The 22413-nt window shown below is 45.3% G+C and overlaps 2 long non-coding RNA genes across 2 annotated transcripts in view; both read left to right on the top strand.

The window, feature by feature from the left end:
• LOC145526653 (uncharacterized) overlaps positions 1–16555 on the top strand; it is a 187212-nt gene extending 170657 nt beyond the window's left edge. Inside the window, exons 2-3 of the long non-coding RNA XR_014069051.1 lie at positions 12016–12143; positions 12351–16555. This is a non-coding gene — a long non-coding RNA (uncharacterized LOC145526653). The remainder of the gene's footprint in view (positions 1–12015; positions 12144–12350) is intronic.
• Positions 2721–4139, top strand: LOC145527259 (uncharacterized). Its single transcript, XR_014069598.1, has 2 exons — positions 2721–3167; positions 3836–4139. It is a non-coding gene; the product is annotated as an uncharacterized LOC145527259 (long non-coding RNA).
• Positions 16556–22413: the final 5858 nt, after the last annotated feature.

Raw genomic sequence — 22413 nt, 5'->3', positions numbered from 1 at the left:
TTTATTTCTAATTAGAGCCTTAGAATCTTAGAGTTTGAATAGGCCATAGAGGTAGACCTCCCCTGTAGCAGCCCTGGGGGGTTCTAACCCACTCTCTTCATGGCTCTCCATGAAACGTTAGAAATGTTAGAGAAAATCTTCTCTACTTTGAGAATGTGCTTCCTCATAGCAGCAGATACATTAGTCTTGATTCTACTACTAGAGGTGTATATATATTCAGTTCAGTTCAGTCTCTCAGTCGTGTCTGACTCTTTGCGACCCCATGAATCGCAGCACACCAGGCCTCCCTGTCCATCACCAACTCCTGGAGTCCACCCAAACCCATGTCCATTGCATCGGTGATGCCATCCAACCATCTCATCCTCTATACATGTGTGTCAAGCTCATATATATGTCAATGTAGAATCTGAAGTATATACAAAAGAATTTCTTAAACAAGATACAAAAAGAATTACTTATAATAAAAATATTGATACATATGACAATATTAAAATTATGAATCTGTTCTTCCAAAGTCTCCATTAAGACGTAGAATGCAAGCCACATACTGGGGTGAGCAGATGCATAAACATCTGACAGAGGAGTTTACTTTTAACATACCAGGAATTCCTCCAAACAATGAGAAGCAAAAAGGACAACTGGATGAAGAAAATAGGCAGAAGATTACAATGGTATTACCAATGGCCAATAAACACAGGGAAAGGTGCTAAACCTCACTAATAACCAGATGTATGCAAATGAAAGCCCCATTGGAATGTCACTCTATACTCACCATAGTGGCAGGAAATACAATGGTAGATAGTAGCAAGTGTCAAAAAAGATGTGTAAAGTGCACAGAAGTACAAAGTTTATCATTGCTAGTGGGATGGAAAGGAAGAAGCAATTTGAAAAGCAGTGTTTACTGTCGTCTGATGGAGTTAAAGTGATGCAAATTTTATGACCAAGAAATTCTCCTCCTAGGTATATACCCTCTGGATGCACACAGGTACAAGGAAACACAAATGAGGCTGTTCATAGCAGCACTGTCAACGTGGAATTTCCCCAGATTGGAAACAGGCCAAATAGTCACTAACATTAGGTCACATTAATATTATAGTATATTAATACAAGGGGATGCCATACACTACAAAGTGAACAAATCACAATTACAAGCAACAATATAGATGAATCTTAAAACACACACACACAGTGTTAAGCGAAGGAAGTTGGTTCCCTGTACATCCCCATTTATCTTAACTTCAAAAAACAGGCAAAAAAATGTCATATTGTTTGTGCTACATATTTAGATGACAAGCCATAAACAAAATTTTTTAAAAATGAATTGCCATAGAAGACAAATGTGAGGACTGTAATGACCTCTGAGAGCAGGAAGCAGGGAATGATTGGGAAGATGCCAGCAGTGGAGGAAGGGGCTGGCATGGTCCAGATCTCAACCAGGGTGTGGGTACAAGATTTTTTAAAATGATGAGCTATGTATTTATTTCTCATAGTTTTCTGCATGTGTACATGTCATACTTTAGAAGAAAACTTTAAAAAGATAATTCTAATCTTGACAGTTATCATGTTCCACTTAAACGTTCTCTTTTCCAAGCCAAACATAAAATTCCTTCAATAAATGTGATTTCCGAAGCTTTTAGTACACTAAAAACCCTTTTCCTCCTCCCTTCCTTCCTTCCCTCCTTCTTTCCTTTCTTTTTTCTTCCTCTATCCTTTCTTCCCTCCCTCCCTTCCTTCACTCTCCCTCACTCCCTCCCTTTCTATCTATCTACCTACTATCCATGTACTTAAACAATGACTGCCACTTTCATTAGGGGCAATAGAAAATCAAGGACAGCAGAGGTAAGGAAAACCCAAAATAATGGTAAGTACAAGTCCAATTTGCACTTTGCAAGGTTCAAATGAGGACAGATGCCATCAGTAAAATAAACAAACCATTACATAATAAACAAACCATTAAATACACAGACCATTAGTATGAGAACAGAAGTGTCTACACATTCATAATTTCTTAATTCCTTATCCTTGATGATAATTAGTCCATTGACAGACGTTAGTTGGTGTAAGCTGTGAACAGGTGCCAACATAGGCAAAACCAACTGCAGAGAGTCAGCCTGCCGACAGAGGCTGCCCCGGGCTGGAGGAAGAGTGCCATCTCATCGTCTCTGCAGATGCGACCACTGTCTTGCTGGGAGGCTTCTGCTCTGCAGCCTCGGTGATGAGATGGAGCCCCCACCTCTCCTTGCTGAGGGGTCTGGCTGCGCAGGGGGAGAGATGTCCGTCTCAATGCAAGGAGCACCTGGAGAGACTTCCCAGCCAGGCCTTATTGAGGGGTGACCAATCATATCTTCTCTTCCCTTCCACCTAGATACCCCAGGGAAGGGGTAAAGCTTGGGGACAGTGAGGTCTTGCTTGGTCACTTGCAAATGTTAATTAGCACAGGCTCCCTGGCAGCCCTAAGTCCTTTGGATTGCCTGGCAGTGAGAGGAATACAAAGCACACGGATGAGGCTCTGCAGCTGACAGCCCCTGGGAGTGGAGCTGAAATGCAATTCTCCCATCACCCACCATCTCTCAGGCACTGGAGACAGAGACACCTGTGTCTAGTCAATCAAAACATCTGTCTACCTAAAGCTCCGCTACAGGTCTTTATTTACCATTATTATGACATCAGACTTCCCCTCTTTCATGACGCAGGTAGCCCTCCTGGGGCCAGGGTTTACCACTGAGTGTGCCTGCCATCTGATCAAGGGAAAAGTCTTGCTCTCCTGGGGGCAGAGGCGGGGGACGCTAAACCCCTTGACATTGGCTGAGGACCTGGAGAGGCTCTGCCTTTGGAATCACACTGACCTAAGTGTAAATGGATCTAGACAGGTCGGGAAATGTAATTCTGTTTTGCAATGAAACATACAGAGCTTGTTGATGCATATTTTCAGTTGAGAAGATGCATCTCAAATGGGAAAAGTAAGGTGTCTCCTGGGATGACAGCATCCTCTTAAAAGAGTTTATAAGGCAGAGTAATCAGAACAGGCATGGAGATCCACATGGAGGCCTCCTTTCTCCACGCTGTGCCACACGCCCACCCTGTCCTTCCTCCTCCTTCCTCTGCGCTCCCCCACAAAAGTGCTCTTGGAGACGTGGGATGCCAACATGGAAGGTCTTGGGAGACAGGTAGGTTGTTTCGAGAGTGGTATGGGGTGGAGAAGGTGTCTACCTATAGCTCTGGGGGCTGAGCGTCTGTGCTGTCTGTGAGTCTGAGCCACAAACTCAGAATCACCATTAGAGACTATTATTTGTTCAACCAACAGAGTGAGTTTTTACAAGGGCTCAGGAGCTGCATCTGAATTCCTCATAATTCATTCATTTTTCTGTCCTCTGATAATCTCCAGGTTTCCTTCTCATGAAATTGTGGGATTTCTAGCTTGGGAAAGGGCCAGATAAACTCCCCTTCCTTTCTTGCCTAAGAGTCAGCAGGGGAAGCTGCTTTGCTTTGGGTGACTCACTGGTCCCTGGCAAATAAAGACTTGAACCTAGATCTCCTGATTCCAGATTTGGTATTTTGGTATTTTTTTTCCCATCACACCTGGGTTGAGCGGGCATCTTTGTGTGTCCTTGGGAATGCGCAAATACAGAATCTCAAGCATTTGGCAGAAACGGACAGACAAACAGGTAAAATGACTTGCTTGAGGTCACACTGCAAGGTAGGGCAGAGGGAGATTAGATCCTTAAACTATGGGCTCCCAGGCCAATTTCATTTCCATTCAGCCTGTGGTTTTTCTGGGCTGGAATTTTCCTTTTGTTCCCTTTTTTCATTGTCTCCTTTCTGGATTCTGCCTTAGCCTTCTCTCCTCACACAGAAGGTTCCAAGTCACATGATGGAAATAACTACTCATCCAAGAGAAGGACACTCTCATCTCCCGATCCACCCACCCGGGGCTGCTGGCATCATGGCCAGGACAAACGTCTGCTTCGGAGATAGGATCTGAAGATGAGGAATAATAATGAATTGAGAGTTGAACAGGATGGAGCATTGCACACACCTCCCCATCTGCTCTGGTACAGGCAAGGATTTGCCTGAGATTAGGTCTCTGTTTCTGATCTGACGACAGATGCCCGAGCCATAAATAACTGTGTTTTTCCCTTGAACTTTCGCTGCCATCTCCCGATGTCTTGTGTCACATTGCATTCTGGGGAGAGGTGCAGTGGAGCATGCCACCCCCTCCGCGTCCTCACTCTGTCCCTCTTCTCTGAGCGCCACCACCTTGGTGGGTCCTATAGTGGGCGCTGCAGATTGAAAGGCTGCAGGCACTGGGGTGTGGGGGCGCATTCCCATGGAAGCCAGCAATTAAAGACCTAGGAATCTAGCCCCCCTTCCCCACACTCAGCCCGACCTGGCTTCTCTCAGGGAGACTGAAAGTTGTTGTTTTGTTTGCATGGGCAGGGGTCATCAGTGTGAGCTCCTGGTAAAGCCAGATCTCTCTCTGCATTTGGCAGAAACAAAGCAGGTAGAAGAGAGATTTGCAGGTGGCAGGGCTGGCCCCGGGGCAACGGATGCCCTAATGTGGCTCCAAGCTCCCTGTCCCCAAGGAATGACACTAAGATGTAAGGAAGTGTCTCCTCCAGCCCTGCGGGGGTGTTACTAAATGACTCTATTTTCCGTCCTTAGTGGTGTGGCAAGCATCTTCCCCACCCCCGACCTCCCTTCCTTCACTCTCTTTCTCTAACTGCATGTGGTTCATTTAGAAATCCAGGAAAGTTACCCTTGGTACAGATCAGAATGGAACATTTTATAATCAACAAAACCTGAAGCTTAGCTCTTTCAGCTTGTCTTAGTGACGGATGAAAAACTGATAGCAGAAGAGCAAGTTCAGATGTTGGCAAAGGTTCAAAATTAGGGCCCATTCCATTTTCTGCTGCTCCAGCTCCATGCTGTCTGTTTTCTAGCCCTGGCTCTTTTCTCTTTCCTCTCCCTCAACCTCCTTTTCTCTCAATATCATCTCAATCTCATGACATCTTTCTCAGTTTGTCTCCCAGGCTTCCAATCATTACTGCTGCTTTCCCTTTCTTATCAACCTCTCTGCCATCTCTCTCGTCTCTGTTCTGCTGTTTTCTGTCTTGGTTTGGTACTGTCTCTCTCTCAGCACTTGCCTTTGTTTCTCTCTATTCTCTTTCACTGCATCCTCATTTCCTCCTTCTTCTGGCATTTTTTCTTTTCTTTAATCCATATTTAACTGTATGGTTCAGTGGCACTAAGTACATTCATATTATTGTGCAAATCTCACTATCATCTATCACCCACATTTTTCAACTTCCTAAAGGGAAACTCTGTCCCCTTTAAACGCTAACTCCCCATCCCCCTTCCCCACTCATCCACATCCCTGCCTCTGGCACCTACTGATGTACTTTCTGACTCTATGAATTTGACTATTCTAGGTACCTTATATATGTGGAATCAATCAGTATTTGTCTGTACCTACTGCATACTGGGGGGCTTCCCTCATGGCTCAGACAGTGAAGAATCTGCCTGCAATGCAGGAGACCCAGGTTCAATCCCTGGATCAGGAAGATCCCCTGAAGAAGGAAATGGCAACCCACTCCAGTATTCTTGCCTGGAGCATCTCTCAGACAGAGGAGCCTGGCAGGCTACAGTCCATGGGGTCGCAAAGAGTCAGGCACGACTGAGGGAATAACACTTTCAGTTTCACTGTATATCGGAATGCATTTTTAAGGTTAACTTAATAATGTCCTATAAACAGATTGTACCTTCTTCCCCCACCCCGCCATGCCTGATACAGTAAGCCCTCACAGGCCGTCGACTTCATACACAGTCAGTCCCAATCTCCCGGTCATCTCTCCGGAGGTTTCTTACAGGAGAAGCTCATGAAACCTCCAAGCCCAAGTCACGCCATGTCAGCACCTGGCCACCCATCATCCCAGGTGGCAAGGGAGTTCCAGGCAGAGGACATGAGGGATCGCTCTTCCAGCTATTTGGCTGGGGTGATTCCCTGGCCATGGTCTCAACAGAGGATCAGCACGTGTGCCTGGGCAGACCAGGCTGAGCCATTCTCCCCTCACTCAGCCCAGCCACGGATTAGTGTGCCTTTTCAAGAGCTCACACGCCTTGCCCTTCTCCTCTTCTCTCTGGCCCCTGGCCTCTGGCCCCTTCTCTGGCCCAGACCTTGCTCTGGCTCCTCCATGGCTCCACACCTTCTTCCCAATGCCTTTTCCTCTCCTCTTCATTCTGTCTCATGGCACAGGTCCCTCTCTTCATTCCCTTCCTTTTGTTTACCTTCCCCCTTATTTTTCCAACTGTGGTCCATATTTTCCCCTTATCCAGTCCCAAAGCCCAGATTTCTCTCTCCTCCAGAGGAACCCCTGCCTTCTCCCTGCTGAGTAACCAAACTTTCCTACTGTGGGTACTTGAGCTCCCCTCTGGGTCTTTCCATGGCATCGAGTCTCTGCTTGGGTGTGGCATCTCCATTCTCTTGGGAAGAGTGGCTGGGGCTCTCCACCATCTCTGTTGTCTTGAGCAGACAGAGTAGAACATGGCAGATCCTTTAACAATAAGACACCAGAAACTACCATCTGGAGGACAGTAATGAGAGATGCTCTCATGGAAGAGGTGGGGATTGACTAGAATCAAGAAGAGGAGACTAAGGTGAGATGGAGTGGAGTCTGTAAGTAGTGGAGGGGGTGGTATATGAAATGAGGCAGCACAGGTGTTTCTCATCTCTGTTATGTACAGAAAAACAAAGAATGAAGGATTAGCTGAAGTCCTGAGGCTCCAGGTAGGAGATCCACAGGCCACTGGAGAACATCAGCCTGGGAAGCTGAAGAGATGCTCTGAGATCATTTGGGAGAAGGGTCAGTATATCCTGATGAAGTGGTTTGGTGCTTTTGGACCCCTGGGCAGAGAATGGAAAAGGTGACCTCCAGTTCTCTTTGTGTTTTTAGCTCAGGCTCCTTGCTTGCTCCTCCACCATGACAGCATTCAGACTCTGAGTGGGTGACTGCAGATGCCTCATTAGCCCCTGTAAATAGCGATGTCGCCTTGCTATGTGAGCCATCCCAGGCATGATTCATCATCCCAGTGCACTGAGTCAACACAGCCCACTCCTGCTTGATGCCACTCCCTCCGGAGATGCCTCTCCCCCTCCCTTCTCCTACCTCAGGGTACCAGTTCCATCCTCATTCCCAAATTCTCTCCCTGAGACCTGGCGGATGATTTGGAAGTCTTCAGGCACTTGGGGGTTTCATGCCTACGTCCCACTTCCTCAAGTCAGTTAAGTGGTCCGATTCCACCTCCTTGGACAGTTCCTACCTCCTTTCTCTGTGCCGCTTCAGCATAATCTGGGCAGCAATGAGCAAGTTACAGAACAAGGCAGTGCGGCTGGCCAGCCAAGACCATTCTGTGCTCCCAAGCTTTGAGACAGAGTCGTCAAGGTCTGAAGACTGCCAAAGGGCATCTTATTGAGTGAGACATGCATTTTTAATAAACCATATTTGACTTCCATGATAGGCAAGTTATTAAGTCGTTTGACAGCCAATGGCATGAGGAAATGAAAGAATACCTTGAAAGTAGACATTTCTTGGCAGATAAGGAAGAAATTCAGTGAGCTGGAGGCAATAGAAAAAGAAATGCAAATAAAGATATGATGCTTTTACCTATCTGCATATAGTGGAGAAGCCATTAATATAACAGTGAATAGTGGGATTTTTATCACTACTTGACTTGAATGTCTTGAAAAACTGGCTCAGCCTTGAAAGGATCAGTCTTTGTAGCTCTGGACCAAGCCCCAGTCCTTTGTCTCTGTGCCAAGAAGATGAATTTGTTTTCTGATGTGTTTTCCTGCTGCCTCCCCCTTTCCACATCCTTCTGAAATGAGTTTGAGTTGGTTTTCCATCACCTCTTGATTTAGAATTATTAAGGATAATGACAAGGAGCAAATGGTTCTTTTTCACCCAGAGGCACACTACTGAATTGATAGATGCAAATCCACCCAGGTGACCTCCCCATCCACTGCTCCAGGTGATGGAGCAGACACTCCTCATTCTTGGGGACCCCTCTGAGGCCCACCTTCCCTGTGAGCCTTTCCTGGCCACCCTGGCTGTCCAGTGGGCTTCCAGTTTCTCTAAACCCTTTCACACTCACAGCCCATTTGACCCATGTGTTGGGCTTCATCTTTCAGTGCCCAGTACTGATGGTTTTCTTTCCAAGTGCCTATGGCTTGTGATTCTTTTGTAAGCTCTTCTAGATTTCTGATTTTCTTTTCTTCAACCTCTGTCCTCAAGAAATAGGATAGAGCTTGAGATGACCACACTCCTTTCCCTAACCTGAGAAGGAGAGGCCACCTGCCTTAGGATATTTAGGAAGACAAATTAGTGAGAACAGAATATAGCCATTATTAGCAGGACTTTTAATATCCAGTCAATGCTGGCATGACCTTGAGATACCCAGAACTTGTGCCCAGAAGTGGATCCTTGAGATTGTTTGGAGTCCTAACTCAGGGGCTTCTTCCTTATGTTGTTCTGCATCACTTTCCCATGATCTGTGAAGAAACCAATTGCCTTAAAACTTCTACCTTATCCATGATCCTCTGAGGCTCATGGATTTCTTCTTGTCTATTACTCACAGTGATGCCCAAACTCTGAAGCTTTCCATGGAGCACTGCAGAGATGTGCCCCATCTTTGATAACATCCCCTACATCCTCAATCTCATGTCTGAGCAGCTCCATCACCTTCTTGCTCTAACTGAAACCAGCTCTTCCCAGAGGGTTTTGTCTCCCCCTGAAATCCATTCAGTGATGCTCCTTTTGCTCCTACTCTTCCCCACCCTCTTGGGGCTGGCGTGTGTGCTCTCCTTGGTATTCAGTACTCTATCCAAATTAATTCTTCCTCCTCTCTAAAATCACGCAACTTTTTGAAGTCATCAGTCCATACCTCCTTGACCTACTCAGTATTACCTCTTGAATGCCTAATAGAAATTTCCCTTATCAAACTTGGTATTCACCAGCCCCAGCCCAAAATCTCCCCTCAGTCTTCAGATCTCATAAGTAACTCTTCTGTTCACTCAGTTGCTTTGGTTAAAACCCTTGTCATCATCTTTGATTTTTATGTTTCTCCCATTCTTTGCATTCAATCCTTTAAATACGTCTTCTTGACCTGTCCACTAAAATATGTCTGTGACCACTTGCCACTACCTTCCACACCACCTCTCAAGTCTAAGTCACCACCATCTCTTGCTCAGTCTACTACATCAGCCTCCGAACCAGTCTCCTCTCTTGACTCTCTTCTGTGTATTCTGAACAAAGCAGCCGACATGACCCTATGAAGACATTCATTACGGCATGTTTCTCCACTGGTCAAAACTCTCCAAAACCATCTCCCCTCAACTAGCATAAAATCCTAAGTCTTTATGCAGTCTGAAAGATCTAAATGACCTTGTCCCAGTGACTTGTTAGTGACCACTCTTTTCCTAGCTCATTCCACCCCAGACACACTCTCTCCCTTTCTGTTCATCAAGTATTCTGAGAATAGTCCTGCTTTTCATCTCTCTGGCCTGGAATATCTTTCATTCTCTACTCTAATATCAGTTTCTGAGAGAGATGTCCCTGACCTTACAATCCCCTGCCCAGCATTTTGAATAGCCTCCTACTACACTGTTTTGCTTCCTAAGAACTTACGACTGCCTGACATTATATTAATATCTTTATTTGTTTAATTATGTATTGTCTAACTCTCCCACTGAACTGTAAATTCCATAAGGACAAGGGCTTATTTTTTAACTGTTGTCTTCCTAGTGCCCAGACTAGGTGGATGGTTATATGTATGTATGTGTGTTAGTTTCTCAGTCATGTCCGACTCTTTGTGACCCCATGGACTGTAGCCCATCAGGCTCCTCAGTCTATGGAATTCTCCAGGCAAGAATATTGGAGTAGATAGCCATTCCCTTCTCCAGGGCATCTTCCTGACCTAAGGACTGAACCAGGGTCTCCTTTATTGCAGGTATATTCTTTACCATCTGAGCCACCAAGGAACAGTTGGTATTCAATAAGTATTTGGTGAGTGATCAAAAGAATGATGGGAAGCACAAGTCACAAGGGATGCTGGAGAGATTTTGTGCACAGTTCCTGACGGTAACACCAGAGAGATGAAGGGAAAAAAATTTGTCCATTTGGGGGTCCCCAAAGAGGGATCAATTCAAATAACTTCCCTCCAAGCATAGGAAAGAGATATGATAATGTGGGACTCTAAGAAAAATAAGAGTGAAACTCCCCCTGCCACTCAGAGAGCCACACTTACTCAGGAAAAGTACAAACCTGGCTCTTTCCCTCTAGAAATTTCAGTTACTGTCCAGGTCATTTGCAGGAGTGGCTTAAACCCTTGAGAGAAGAGAAAGCACTGCATTTTTATCCCAAATAGAACTTGCCCGGCAGGAGAACAGTGAACACATGCATATGGTAAAGCAAAGGGGATAGACTGGGTCCACAGACCCTTCTCCATTTTACAAACTCTTATTAATTACTCAAATTCTTTAAGAACTGACTTAAATACCATTTCCTTTTCCTAATTGTCTCCAGCAGAATTACATGTCCTTTGTACATATCATTGGAATAGTACTTTTCCTGGCGGGTGATTGGTTGTTGTAGACACATCCACTTGCCCTGCTTGATTGTGTAGGTGATGCCATGTCTTATTTGTCTTTGCACACCAAACATGCATGCTACATGCTAAGTTGTTTCAGTCATGTCTGACTCTTTGAGACGCTATGGACTGTAGCCTGCCAGCTCCTCTGTCCACAGGAATCTCCAGGTAAGAATACTGGAGTGGGTTGCCTTGCCCTCCTCCAGGGGATCTTCCTGATCCAGGGATTGAAACAGGGTCTCCTGCGACTTCTGCATTGCAGGTGGATTCTTTACTACTGAGTCACTGGGGAAGCCCAATGAACATGATGGTATTTAATAAACATTGGTTAAATTAGGGGCCAGCGCTATCTAAGTCATGGAATTAAAAGAAGGTGCTCTTATCAATGTTTTTCTCTGAGTAGGATTTTAAAGTCTGGGGTATAATGCAGAATTGCTTCTTTGTTACTTACCTAAAGCCTGCATCTGTTGCTGTCTGTTTATGTAAAGCCCATTTCCACCCACAACCCTTATTTCTGGCTCAACAAAGCTTCCTCTGCAAAGAAGATCCCCGTCCTCTTGACATCCGTCTCCACCACTTCCACCTTCTGCATGCCGTCCTGTAAACTGGCTCTCAATTTGTTTACCTCTGTCCAAGCTACTCAGCCAACATTCAGAGCCCTCTATGATCTGTCCTGGACTACTCCAGATGGCTGGCTGAGGGAGCTGGGAAAAATGGGGTTGATACACTAATTCCTCCCTTATTCACAGGAGTCATTACTAAGCTCTGCAAGTAAACTTACTTGATAAGGTGCATTGATCAAAGGAGGACACCGAGACAGAGTTGCCATTTCCTCTAATCTCTTATCCTTGGTCTCAAGGCAAGATACTCTATCTGGGTATCCTTTCCTGGCCTGGATGTGGCTGCAGCAAAAATGATTGTCAGGGGAGAAGTGGAGAAGAGATGGTGGCTCTTGGGCATCCTGTGAACAGGTAGGATGGGTTTTGGAGCAGCTCCAGGCTGTGACCAGGTTCTGTCTTCTCAGGTTTTCCATTTCTTTCTACGTCAACTTGAGACTTCATTCTCAGAGTGCATTTCCCCTAAGACTACTAGCTCAAAATTCGAGTTTACTTCTCAGTGACTTGTTCATGCACACTTTAGTCTCAGGGGCCTAATTGGTGAGTAAAAATCAGTTTTAATAATACAAGAAGTTAAATAATTTCTGGTCTGAGGACTATAGTTATCAAAGTGCTTATTCTAATTAAAATTTGACTATTGTCTCCCTCTCCTTATCTCCCAGACAAAAAGACCATGCTTCTCCCCAGAGACACATCTTTGCATGTGCAGTTCACCCCACCCAGATGTTCTTCCTTCTTCCTCTCTCCCCTTATGCAGCCTCCTCAGCTGGACTGACCTGTGAATGCAGACACCACGTCACCCATCTCTCCACTTATAGGAACTAGTGTTGTATATTTGCAGAGTTGATGATTGTGGCTCAAATTAGATTCCTCCTCATATCCCAGGTAAGTGCATAAAAGAATTGGGTTGGCCAAAATGTTCATTTGGGTTTTTTCACAGCATCTTATGGAAAAACCCAAACAAAGGTTTTTGCCAACCCAATATAAAACCATCTTCTCCACTGACATAAAATCATGCATATTGCTTCTTTCTCCCACCAGTTTTCTTTAGTTAAAGACCACTGAGTACAACTATAGCTCCATCTTTTTCAGATTTCCCATAGCACAACATTGTAGTGTTGGAGAAGACTCTTGAGAGTCTCTTGGACTGCAAGGAGATCAAACCAGTCAATTCTAAAGGAAACCAATCCTGAATATTCATTGGAAAGATTGATGCTGAAGCTGAAGGTTCAATACTTTGGCCACCTGATACGAAGAGCCAACTCGTTAGAAAAGACCCTGATGCTGGGAAAGATTGAAGGCCGGAAGAGAAGGGGACAACAGAGAATGAGATGGTTGGATGGCATCACCAACTCAATGAACATGAGTTTGAGCAGGCTCCAGGAGATGGTGAAATACAGGAAAGCCTGGGGTGCTGCAGTCCATGGGGTCGCAAAGAGTCAGACACAACAAATAGCACAGCTCATCCACAGCTTTAGTAGAATGCCTCCCTTATAATATTCATTGCAATTAGTAACAAGAATAATAAGAGTTCACTATGTATAGGCATTGTCCCAAGGACTTCACAGACCTTATCTCATTTAATCCCCACTATAACCCTGAAAACATTACCACTATCCCCACATTATAGAGGAGAAGGCTGAGACAGGGAATTTAGATGCCTTGGCCTACCCATGAAACCATAACATTTCCAGGGCAGAGATCAGACAACTTTGCATCCTCCCTGGTACATAGGAACACTCAATAAAGTATGACAAGGAGATTTTAAAAGGAATTATCAAACCAATCAGTGCTTGACCATAATAGGAAAAGGCAGCAGGGTCTAAAGAAAATTAATTTAGGTCCAACCTTCTGAGTCCTGGGGAAAGAGGAGGGATGGGGGTGGTAGGCAAGTTGTATATATGTGTGTAATTGAAAAGTCTGTTCCTCATTTTCCCTATCTGTAAAATGGGGATAATAACACCCGCCCTGTTTGTTTCATAGGGTAATAATGAGAATCTGATGTAGTAGTGTGTACATGTGAAAGACTGTATAAACACAAAGTGGTATACAAACCATAGTTGGTATGAATTAGTTGAACTTAGAGTAGTGATTTTGTCCCTGAGGCTCAAAATTGTCTTTCTATATGACAACATAAGTTTATGAACCTTGACACCTGCTTTTTCAAGACACTGGGATGAAGGGACCTGTGATACCAGGCCATGGCCTGTGCTGCTGGACCAGCTACAGACTAGTTGTGGACAGAAGTGTATGTAGGGTGCATGGGTGTCCTGTGGGTGTGTCTTGAATGGATGAGCAGAGTTATGAGGGAGATTAGTTGGTACCCTTTGCCAATAGATTCAAAACTTGGATATCATGTTGCCTCCCCTTTTCTCCACAATTTTTGTCCAGTTACTACTGGTAGAAAAGTAAGTAGAAAAATACTTTCCTCATTCCCACCGTAGTTTATGTTTCACTATTGATGAAGAGGGGGTTTCCCTGGTGGCTCAGATGGTAAGGAATCTGCCTGCAATATGGAAGACCCAGGTTTGATCCCTGGGTTGGGAAGATCCCCTGGAGAAGGAAATGATAACCCACTCCAGTATTCTTGCCTGGGAAATTCCATGGATAGAGGAGCTTGGCAGGCTACAATCTGTGGGGTCACAAAGAGTCAGACATGACTGAGCAGTTTAACACACACATTGATGAAGAGCAGGTGATTCTTTCCGAGGCTGATCTAAGATTGAGGTTGGGGTTAGGGTTAGCTCCTTATCCTCCATCTCCCTACAGAGATTGGGAGCCTCTGGGTTTGGGCACACCAGCCCCAGCTATGCAGCCTGGCCTGCTCCCTGACGTTCTCATACTCTCCGTCCATCTCACTCACTGATTGTCCTGGGCGCATGGGGTAAAGTGTGGGTTCTCGCATCACCATTTCCTCCTCCAAAGAAGCACTGCTCTCTCCCCTTTCTCCAGATAGAGATCACTGCATCTATCTCAGTGTCACTTCTTCGAGATGTGAGCTGGAACAAAGCTGGAGCAGCTGCTTCGTTTCTAAGTGCCCTTTAGGGACCCCCTCGGCAGACACTTTGTGGGGTATAATGATGACATTCTAACGAGCATTAATGTACATGTTGTCATTTTTCTATATTTACTCTTCCCACAGGAGGCATAGCTCTGAGAAGGCATCACAGAAAGCAGGGAGACAAGGAGAAAGTTCTGTGGGCAAACCTCACTGCCAACCCATTGGCTGAGGAGAGAAAAGCTTGGAGGGTGAGGGTCAGAGAAATGGAACATTTTGGAGGCCAAGAGGATGGGAAAGGGGAGCAAGAACGGTAAGACACCTGGAAGAAGTAGGAGACAGATTTGGGAGGAAATAAAGATTCCAAAGGGCTTCCCAGGTGGCGCTAGTGGTAAAGAACTCACCTGCCAATGCAGGAGATATAAGAGATAAGAGTTCGATCTCTGGGTCAGGAAGATTCCCTGGAGGAGGGCACAGCAACCCATTTCAGTATTCTTGCCTGGAGAAACACTTGGAAAGAGGAGCCTGGCAGTCCATAGGGTTGCAGAGTCGAACATGACTGAAGTCACTTAGCATAGCACAAAGATTCAAAAATTGATTTAGGACTCAAGACTATCTTTCTAGATCAAGAATATTACGTACATTTTCTTCAGTTCACAACCCTGACTGCTGTGTATTGCATCTGTCCATCCATCAGTCCACCCATTTGACAAGTACTGATTGAATTCTTCCAACATGGCAGACACGGTCCTAAGCACAACAAGAGTACAAGGGTTTCTAAGAAGAAAAGGACCTCTCTTAGAATTTAATTCACTGGTGGTGGATCACTGAGGCCTGTAAGGGTAACATTACATATGCCACTGACCCCTCACAACAACTCCATGAGGTTAGTGCTAATATCCTCCTTTTATAGAGGAGGGATGAGGGTTAAAGCTCAGAAAAGTTAAGTAAATTCTTGTAGATTTCAGTGTGCCCACAGTCAAGATTTCAACCCAGTTCTGTCCAGTGTTCAAAGATCTTTCACCTTTGTAATTTTAGGAAACATGGTAGGGTGAGGTGGACACTAAATCCCAGTTCTATAGTTCCTGGGAGCTCCAGAGATCTCTGGGAATGTCTGTTAGGGATAAATGCAAAAAGAAGGAGTCTCCTTTTGACTAAGGCTAGCCTGGAGTATCTTTCAGCTGAGGTTGGAGATAGGTATACAGAAAGCCCCATTGGTTACTCCCAGCTTTACTTCTCTCCAGGTTTTCCGAGTGGGTTCTGCAAATATCTCATCATGTATTTTCACTAATTAATGAATCGATTCATGATAATTATACACTTACATATTTCATTGCTATTTGCAAAGTTTCCATAATCATTATCATCGTAATGATGCTATGAGCTGTTTTCGCAGTGGACGCATCAGAAAACAGAGGCTCAGAGATGGCAACTTACTGAAGATCAGCCAGCCGGGAAGCCACTAGGCCAAAACTCCAGCTCGAGGCCTTCTGACTCAAGTCCTCTGTTCTTCCCAAAGCCTTGGGCCATCTCCACAGACCATGAAAGCTTGACAAGGTTGCAGAGATCCCCTTTCTCATTTTACAGATGAGGACACAAGGTCACCAGCCCAAGGCCACCAGCCCAAGGCCACCAGCTGGCCCATACCAATCTTTTTTCTTCAACATGGAGCCACCCCAATCTTAGCTTGGAAAGGCCTTTGTTAAATGTCCCTCTGGTCTCTGTCCCTAAGAAACAGATCAGAACAAGCATGAAACTCTTGAAAATCATCTCAAGGTCTAACACAAGCAAATGGGTAAGTGGGTGGTATGGATCTCAGGGGAAGAAAGCAAAGTCAAAGCTAGGTCTCTGTGGGGTGATAATCCCAGAGCTCTAAGGGAAGCTTAGGATTTTCCAAGGGCATGGAATTAAAGAGGGTTCCTCAAACAAGCAAAAGTGAAGACCCCTTACTTTCCCTTAGACAGAGGATAAGGTCAAACTTTGTCCTCTCCTGCCCATAGATCTTATCTGGTGGGATTGTGTCAAATAAATAATGTATCAGAAGATTCCTCCCCTGTTACATTAGCCCCATCAGGAATGCGAGCACAGCCCGGTTGTGTGATAAGTGGTAATAAATGGCTGTGCTTGTCGGTGGAAATTTTTCTGGCAAATTTCCGAGCCAGATTAAAAAGTAAATTAGATTTCTTCTGAAGAGTTATTTTCAAGGGTTTTTATCCACTGACGTGTGTATGCAAGATTGCAGCTTTGCCAAGGGGGAGAGAACAAAGCTGAAAAAAATAAAATAAAATAAAATAAAAATCAGCACGCAATTATCTGTCTGAACAAGGCTATCGTTGGGAAGGCACCTAATCAGAGATGTCTCAAATTTGCTTCAAATACAATGTGCAGTATAAAATGTATTTATAATGTGCCTCCTATGCTCCAATAAAATAGTTACCAGGACCAGACAATTGCAGGAGACAGGGGTTGTAAAATGGAATGGATAGAATGAAATCAGTTATTAATAATAGTGGAATAAAACGCAGCTTTGGGGGAAGAGTATATGGTTTTGTTGGTTTTTTACTTACCCGACCAAGTCTTTTAAGTCGTGTGTGTGTCAGATGCCCATGACCTTGCTCCCTCTCACTGCATCCCTTCTGCCCTTGGCAGACTCTCTGCCTCTACCTGCACTGTTCAGCCTCCTCTTGACTGCTTCCCATTTTGCGAACCTCTTCCAGGCCACCTTCCACACTGAGCCCAGGATGACCTATTAAGCAAACTGACTGTGCCATCCCCCTCCTTCAAAACCTTCTGACATGCCTTGCTGTCTATAAAATGAGTCTAAACTCCTTATTTAGCCCTGTAAGAGCCTTCGCTATTTGAGTCCACTGGCTTCCCAGCCTCATTTTGTGTCCCTCATGCTTTCAGAAAGACAGGGACACTATAGCTCTGTTCTAAGTCTCCTGTGGCTCCCAACTACTCAGCGAATAATTGATAAGTAAGTGAATGGGCAGAAGGATGCAGTCTCTGGGTACGTGGTGCCTCCAGGAAAGAGGTAGGAGTGAGGGTAGTTTCAAGGAGAAACTTGGCAGCTAGAGACTAAGGAATTACAGTGCCCATCCTCCATCACTGAACAAACTAACACTAATTTATAAGGCTATTCTCTTAAGAAAGAGAATGAAGGGAGAGGACCAATGAACTAGGTTCATGCTGCATACCTGCTTGGACTAAACCCAAAAAACAGTATTTTGGTTAACTTCCAATTTTCGTTGGGAATCATGATTCTCTTTGGATTAGGGATTATTTGAGACTTTTTTTCGGTTCTTTCTCACTCACCTATTGCCCGTTTCAGGCCTTAGAAGCAAAAAGAAGAGAGTTGAAATTCATTAGACGTCCAGTGAAGGTCAAGTTAGAAGAGATGGTGAAAGTTTTGGTCTAGGCTAAAATGAGCCCTATGCATTTACATTCTCCATTCCCCTTTCTAACTGATCCCATTGCTCCTGCTAGAAAGGAAGGGAAAAGTTGCTTCTATTTGTCTTCCAGAAGGATGGAGAACTCTGTAGAACTTGTCCAAGTTTCCCTGCCATCTCTGCACACAGGTTGTTCATCTCTCCCTCCCACTAGACCTTTCTGACCTGTGTGTGGTTAAGGAGAATACTACCTTTAAGAGCATCGCTTTCTCTCCCTTGCCCTCCATGCCACCCCCCCCATAAGTGTATACTTTCCCCTCATGGTAAATTATTAGAAAAGAAAGAGGAGCATTGGGGTCTCGTGGTTTTACACGTGAAGATGAAGGCTAGTGAGGGAGAGGGCATCAGAGAGAAGATGCAAAGGATTGGGCTGAATCATGCAAATTAAGTGGGTCTTGGAATTTACTGAAGAACCACTTACTTTAGTGCAGCCCTCAATGGGCTCCCTTGGGAAGCTGAAAGATAAAGGTGCAGAGAGGCCTCCAGGCTCTTCCTTCTCTAATGATATTTACTTTAACCTCAAGTGATGTTGATTCTTGTAATACCTGCATTCAGAGAAGCCAGTCTCTGATTACCCAGCACAGGTCCATTTCAATGTGGAGAAGATGGCCCAGCCCTCATCAGGGAACAGCCCCAGAAAACTTGCGGGATTACTCTCATTGCAATGTACCCACAACACTACCTGGAGGCCTGTGTGCCTGGGTGGTCAAGTTAGCACCCCTGTTGTGTTTGCTTGAAATCAGGTGAGAGGCAGTACTTTGGGAGAGTCAGTGGAATTCAACCCAGGGAAGAGAGAAAGACCAGCTGAGTCTGGTTAAATCTAGCTGGGGATAAGTTGCTCCACAAAGTCTCCAGCTGATAGTTGTCCAGTGGAGTCTGTCCAAAATAGAGCTGGCTGGAGCAGGTGATGACAGGGAGGAAGGAGCAGGACTCTCCTTTATAAGTGAGAGCTGTCCACACCAATCAACCTGCAAGGGGGTCCGCCTGTTGTTTTTGAGCAGTAAAAAAGCCATGCTTCCTCTAAACAGTCATCCCAGGTCACAGATACTCCAGACGGGTCTAGGCTCAGCGAGGAGCTAACCCTGGTGCCTTGTGAGGATGCAGAAATGGGAAGCAGGTCCCAGGGGCCAGGCACTGGTTGCTGAGAAATTCCCAGAGATTCTCTGGAACCCATTTTCCTCTATCCCTCTTCAAACACCAGCCCTGTTTCTTTATCTACTTTCTCTTCCCCTTTATCCTCTTCACTTTCCTCTCTGCTTCACCTTTGTGTTTTCCTCCCTGCCTCCCTTCCTCTCTTCCTTCGCCTCCCCACTCCACTCCCCATTGGCATGCTCTTCTTCCATCAGCTCTCTTCTCTCCTTCCCTCTTCTCCTTGGGCTCCTTTTCCCTCTTGTCTTCACCCTTTCTCCTCTCCCTCTTCCCCTGGCCCCTCCTGTCATTCCATGACCATTTCATGAACGTGTTCCAGGCCCACAGCTCAAGCACCAGTGTACCAAGATGAACAAGAAATACAGCCCACCTTCGAGGAGCTCTCCGCAGAGTGAAAGGCAGGTGAGGAAGCAAACAGACCTGGAAGTCTGCCCTTGAGGGAGGGAGGTACAGCTGCCCAGTGGAGGGAGAGACTAATTCTGCCTCAAGAACTCAGGAGAAGCTTCCCAGAGGAGGTGATACTTGAAGGATGCCTGGTGGTTTTCTAAAATGAGGAAGAGCTGAAAGGCCATCTGCTCAGAGGACACCCCAAGGGCAAAGACGTGAAGATGCAACACCCGGTGCTTTGTTGGTGGCTGGAGCATGGATGTGTGGAGACAGTGCAAGAGCTGGTCCCACTGAGCTGATCTCCAGGGCTAGTGCATGAGCTGAGGGTCTTGGACTTACTCATGCAGATGAGGGATTCTTGGAAGATTTTAAGAAGAGAAAGGACAAGGAGGGCCTTCCTCCTTCTTCTTTACTTCAGCATCTTCCATGTCCTTTCTTCTCTTTCTCCTCTGCCTTTTCTCTCACTGAGCCTTCCCTCACTTCATCACTGTTCACCTTAGCTGTTCTCTAATGCCAACTTCACCCTGGACCTGGGCTATCCATGGGCACAGATCCAATGTTGGAGGCCACAGCTTTGAGCACGCTTCTGGGCTAGATCTGCATGGCTAAGTTCTAGAAGGGATGGGAGTGGTCCAAGAACAGATTTGCCTCTCTCTGCCCCCTAAACAGTCTCCTCCTGTCCTTTTTGAAGCATTGTCCTTGCCTCCTTTCCCTGTTTTTTCCATCCAAAGTCCCTTTCAGCTACTTGTCAGTCACTTTCATCTTTGGGCAGACAGAGATCCACAGTCTCCTGCATGGTGCTGGGGACACAGAGCAGAGTTGGGGATGCAAAGTTTTCCATCTTTCAGTCTATTAAACTGACTGATTATTAAGAACCAGTCTTTCTGTTTGGAGATCCTTGTCTTTAAAGGTTGAAGGATACCTTAGGGATAACAATCCCTCTCACCAGTACCAGCACAAATACTGACATGGATCCTTAGACTAATACAACATGCTAAGAGTCAACTTTGCATGGTGTCTTTCAGTTTAACAGCAATGCCTTATTCAAAACTCACTGCCAAATCAGTAAACGCTGGCGGAACACCTATCCTCTACCAGATACTGCATTAAGCGCTTTTTATACATGTGCTTGGTTTTATGCTCACAAGAAACTCATGAGAAATGCATTTGTTATTTCTCTTCATTCTTGAGTAAGTGGAGGTACAGAGAAGTCAGAAAACTAAAACCTGATTTTCATCTAAGTCTTCTGACTTCAAGGTTGGGACTCCCTCCGCCAGGCCTACAATAATGGGTGTTTTCACTGAGCACAGTTTACAGATGAGGGAAACTACAGTCCCAGAGGTCAAAGTCTAAGTCTAACTGTCTCATGATGCAGATAAATAAAGTGGGTCCAAAGGGCTTATTGATGTGAGTTATAAAGCTAACACTCAAATAATGTCCCTCAAGACCGTTATGGTTTTTCCCTTTTTTCACTGGTTTCGTGGTCTCCTGCTCCTCTCTCTGACCACCCCACCATCCCTAATAAGCATCAAGAGGCAGACAGACCTAGGGGCTGAGAGTAGAGGTCACTGGGGCAGTGTAGCAGGGAAAGGGCCTTTGGGTCCATCTGTCACTGTGACAGCCCCATATGTCTCCCAATCAGAAAATTCTCGCCTTCCCCAGAGCAGCTCATTATTCCTCCCGATGTTGTTGCCTGAGGAGCTGGAGCCCGGCCTCTCTCATGCTGGTGACTGACGATGTGGAGAAACAGCAGCGTCCAAATGCAGTCCCCAGCTCCCCAAGGAACCTTGGCGCTGGGGGGAGGCAGGGGTGGGACTGGCTGGTCATTGCTTTGAGAGTGGCATTGATCCATCCCCGTGCAGATGCAGCTAGAGGGGCAGGCTGCTTGCCTGACTGGCTTGTTAGTAGGACTCGCTCAGAAAACTCAGCTTGCGAGAATTTCCACATGTGTGAGTAAAGATGGCACCACACTTGGGGAGAACCAGCCCAGATCAAGAATGCTTCCAGACTGGAACCTCATGGCTAAGTGCTAGAGGGAATGGCAAGTGGTCTAAGACACAGCCCCTCTCATCCAAAGGCTTATGACTGATGTGGGCGATGAAGAGGGAGATATGAAGGGCTTACTGTATCAATGATGCAGAGCTTTGTTTACACGGCGATTAGGAAGGATAAGGGAATGTTTATTTAAGAAAATCCATCGTTTTCATGATAGCATGGTGTACATATTAGAAGAACATGGGAAGCAATGTGTTAGGTTAAAACACAGCTTCTGCTAGACCTGGCTCAGTGGTCTTGAACAAGCCAGGTGACTTGTCTGAACTTCATTTTCCCCATCTGTAGAGTGAAGAGGCTAACAGCCCTATCTCAAAGGATTGTTGGGAGGATATGCAAGATAAAACAAATCAAGGACTTAACCCCATGCTTGGCACACTGCAAAACTCAGGGGTGACGGCAAGCTACCATGAATGTTAGAGGAATTATCACGCTCCAGCTCGGACCTCCTCTAAGAGTGACCTTGAACTCATGGCATACTTTGTCTGAGTCTCATCTGTAAGATGTGGTGATTCCATCTCCCTAAGGAGGTCATCATAAGCATCATGCAAGATAAATGGTGTAAATTGCTGGGTACATAGTAGGAACTCAATAAAATAGTCACTCCCATTAGATGTCAGCAGAAGCAAGAGTTGGATTAACCTCAGTCCCGACAGGAAATGAAATCCTGTTACATTTGAATGTCCTTCTTGAAATTAATTTCTTTTTACTTATTCATGGCTATTACTTTAATCAAAATGAAATGTCTTACTTAAAGGCAAATGATTAGTTCAGCTAATAGAGAGGTAAAAAGAATCTTCATCTTTGAACTTTCTGTTCTTTCTTCCTAAAATATGGGTGAGAGAGGCGCATTGCTGGAAAGCTGACTGATCCCTTCTCCTATAGCTCAAAGTCAGGGAGAGAATCTTGGTCCTGCATCCTGCCCTTAAAGTGTAAGTAGCTGACAACCCTCTAATCCTGCCAGAGGTATCTGTGAATTTAAAATAGGACTTTATTCTTCCTGTCTCCCTTAATCCATTCTCCATACTGCAGTCCAAGTGATCTTTCAGAAACATAGGCCTCATCATTCCTATCCCCCGCTTAAAATTCTTTAATGACTTCCCATTGCTCTTACGATAAT

The sequence above is a fragment of the Giraffa tippelskirchi genome, chromosome 11, assembly GCF_054371585.1.
Source record: "Giraffa tippelskirchi isolate mGirTip1 chromosome 11, T2T-mGirTip1v1.2.pri, whole genome shotgun sequence".
NCBI lineage: Eukaryota > Metazoa > Chordata > Mammalia > Artiodactyla > Giraffidae > Giraffa > Giraffa tippelskirchi.
The sequence above is the reverse complement of the archived record's forward strand: the minus strand, read 5'-3'. Positions and strand labels throughout refer to the sequence as shown.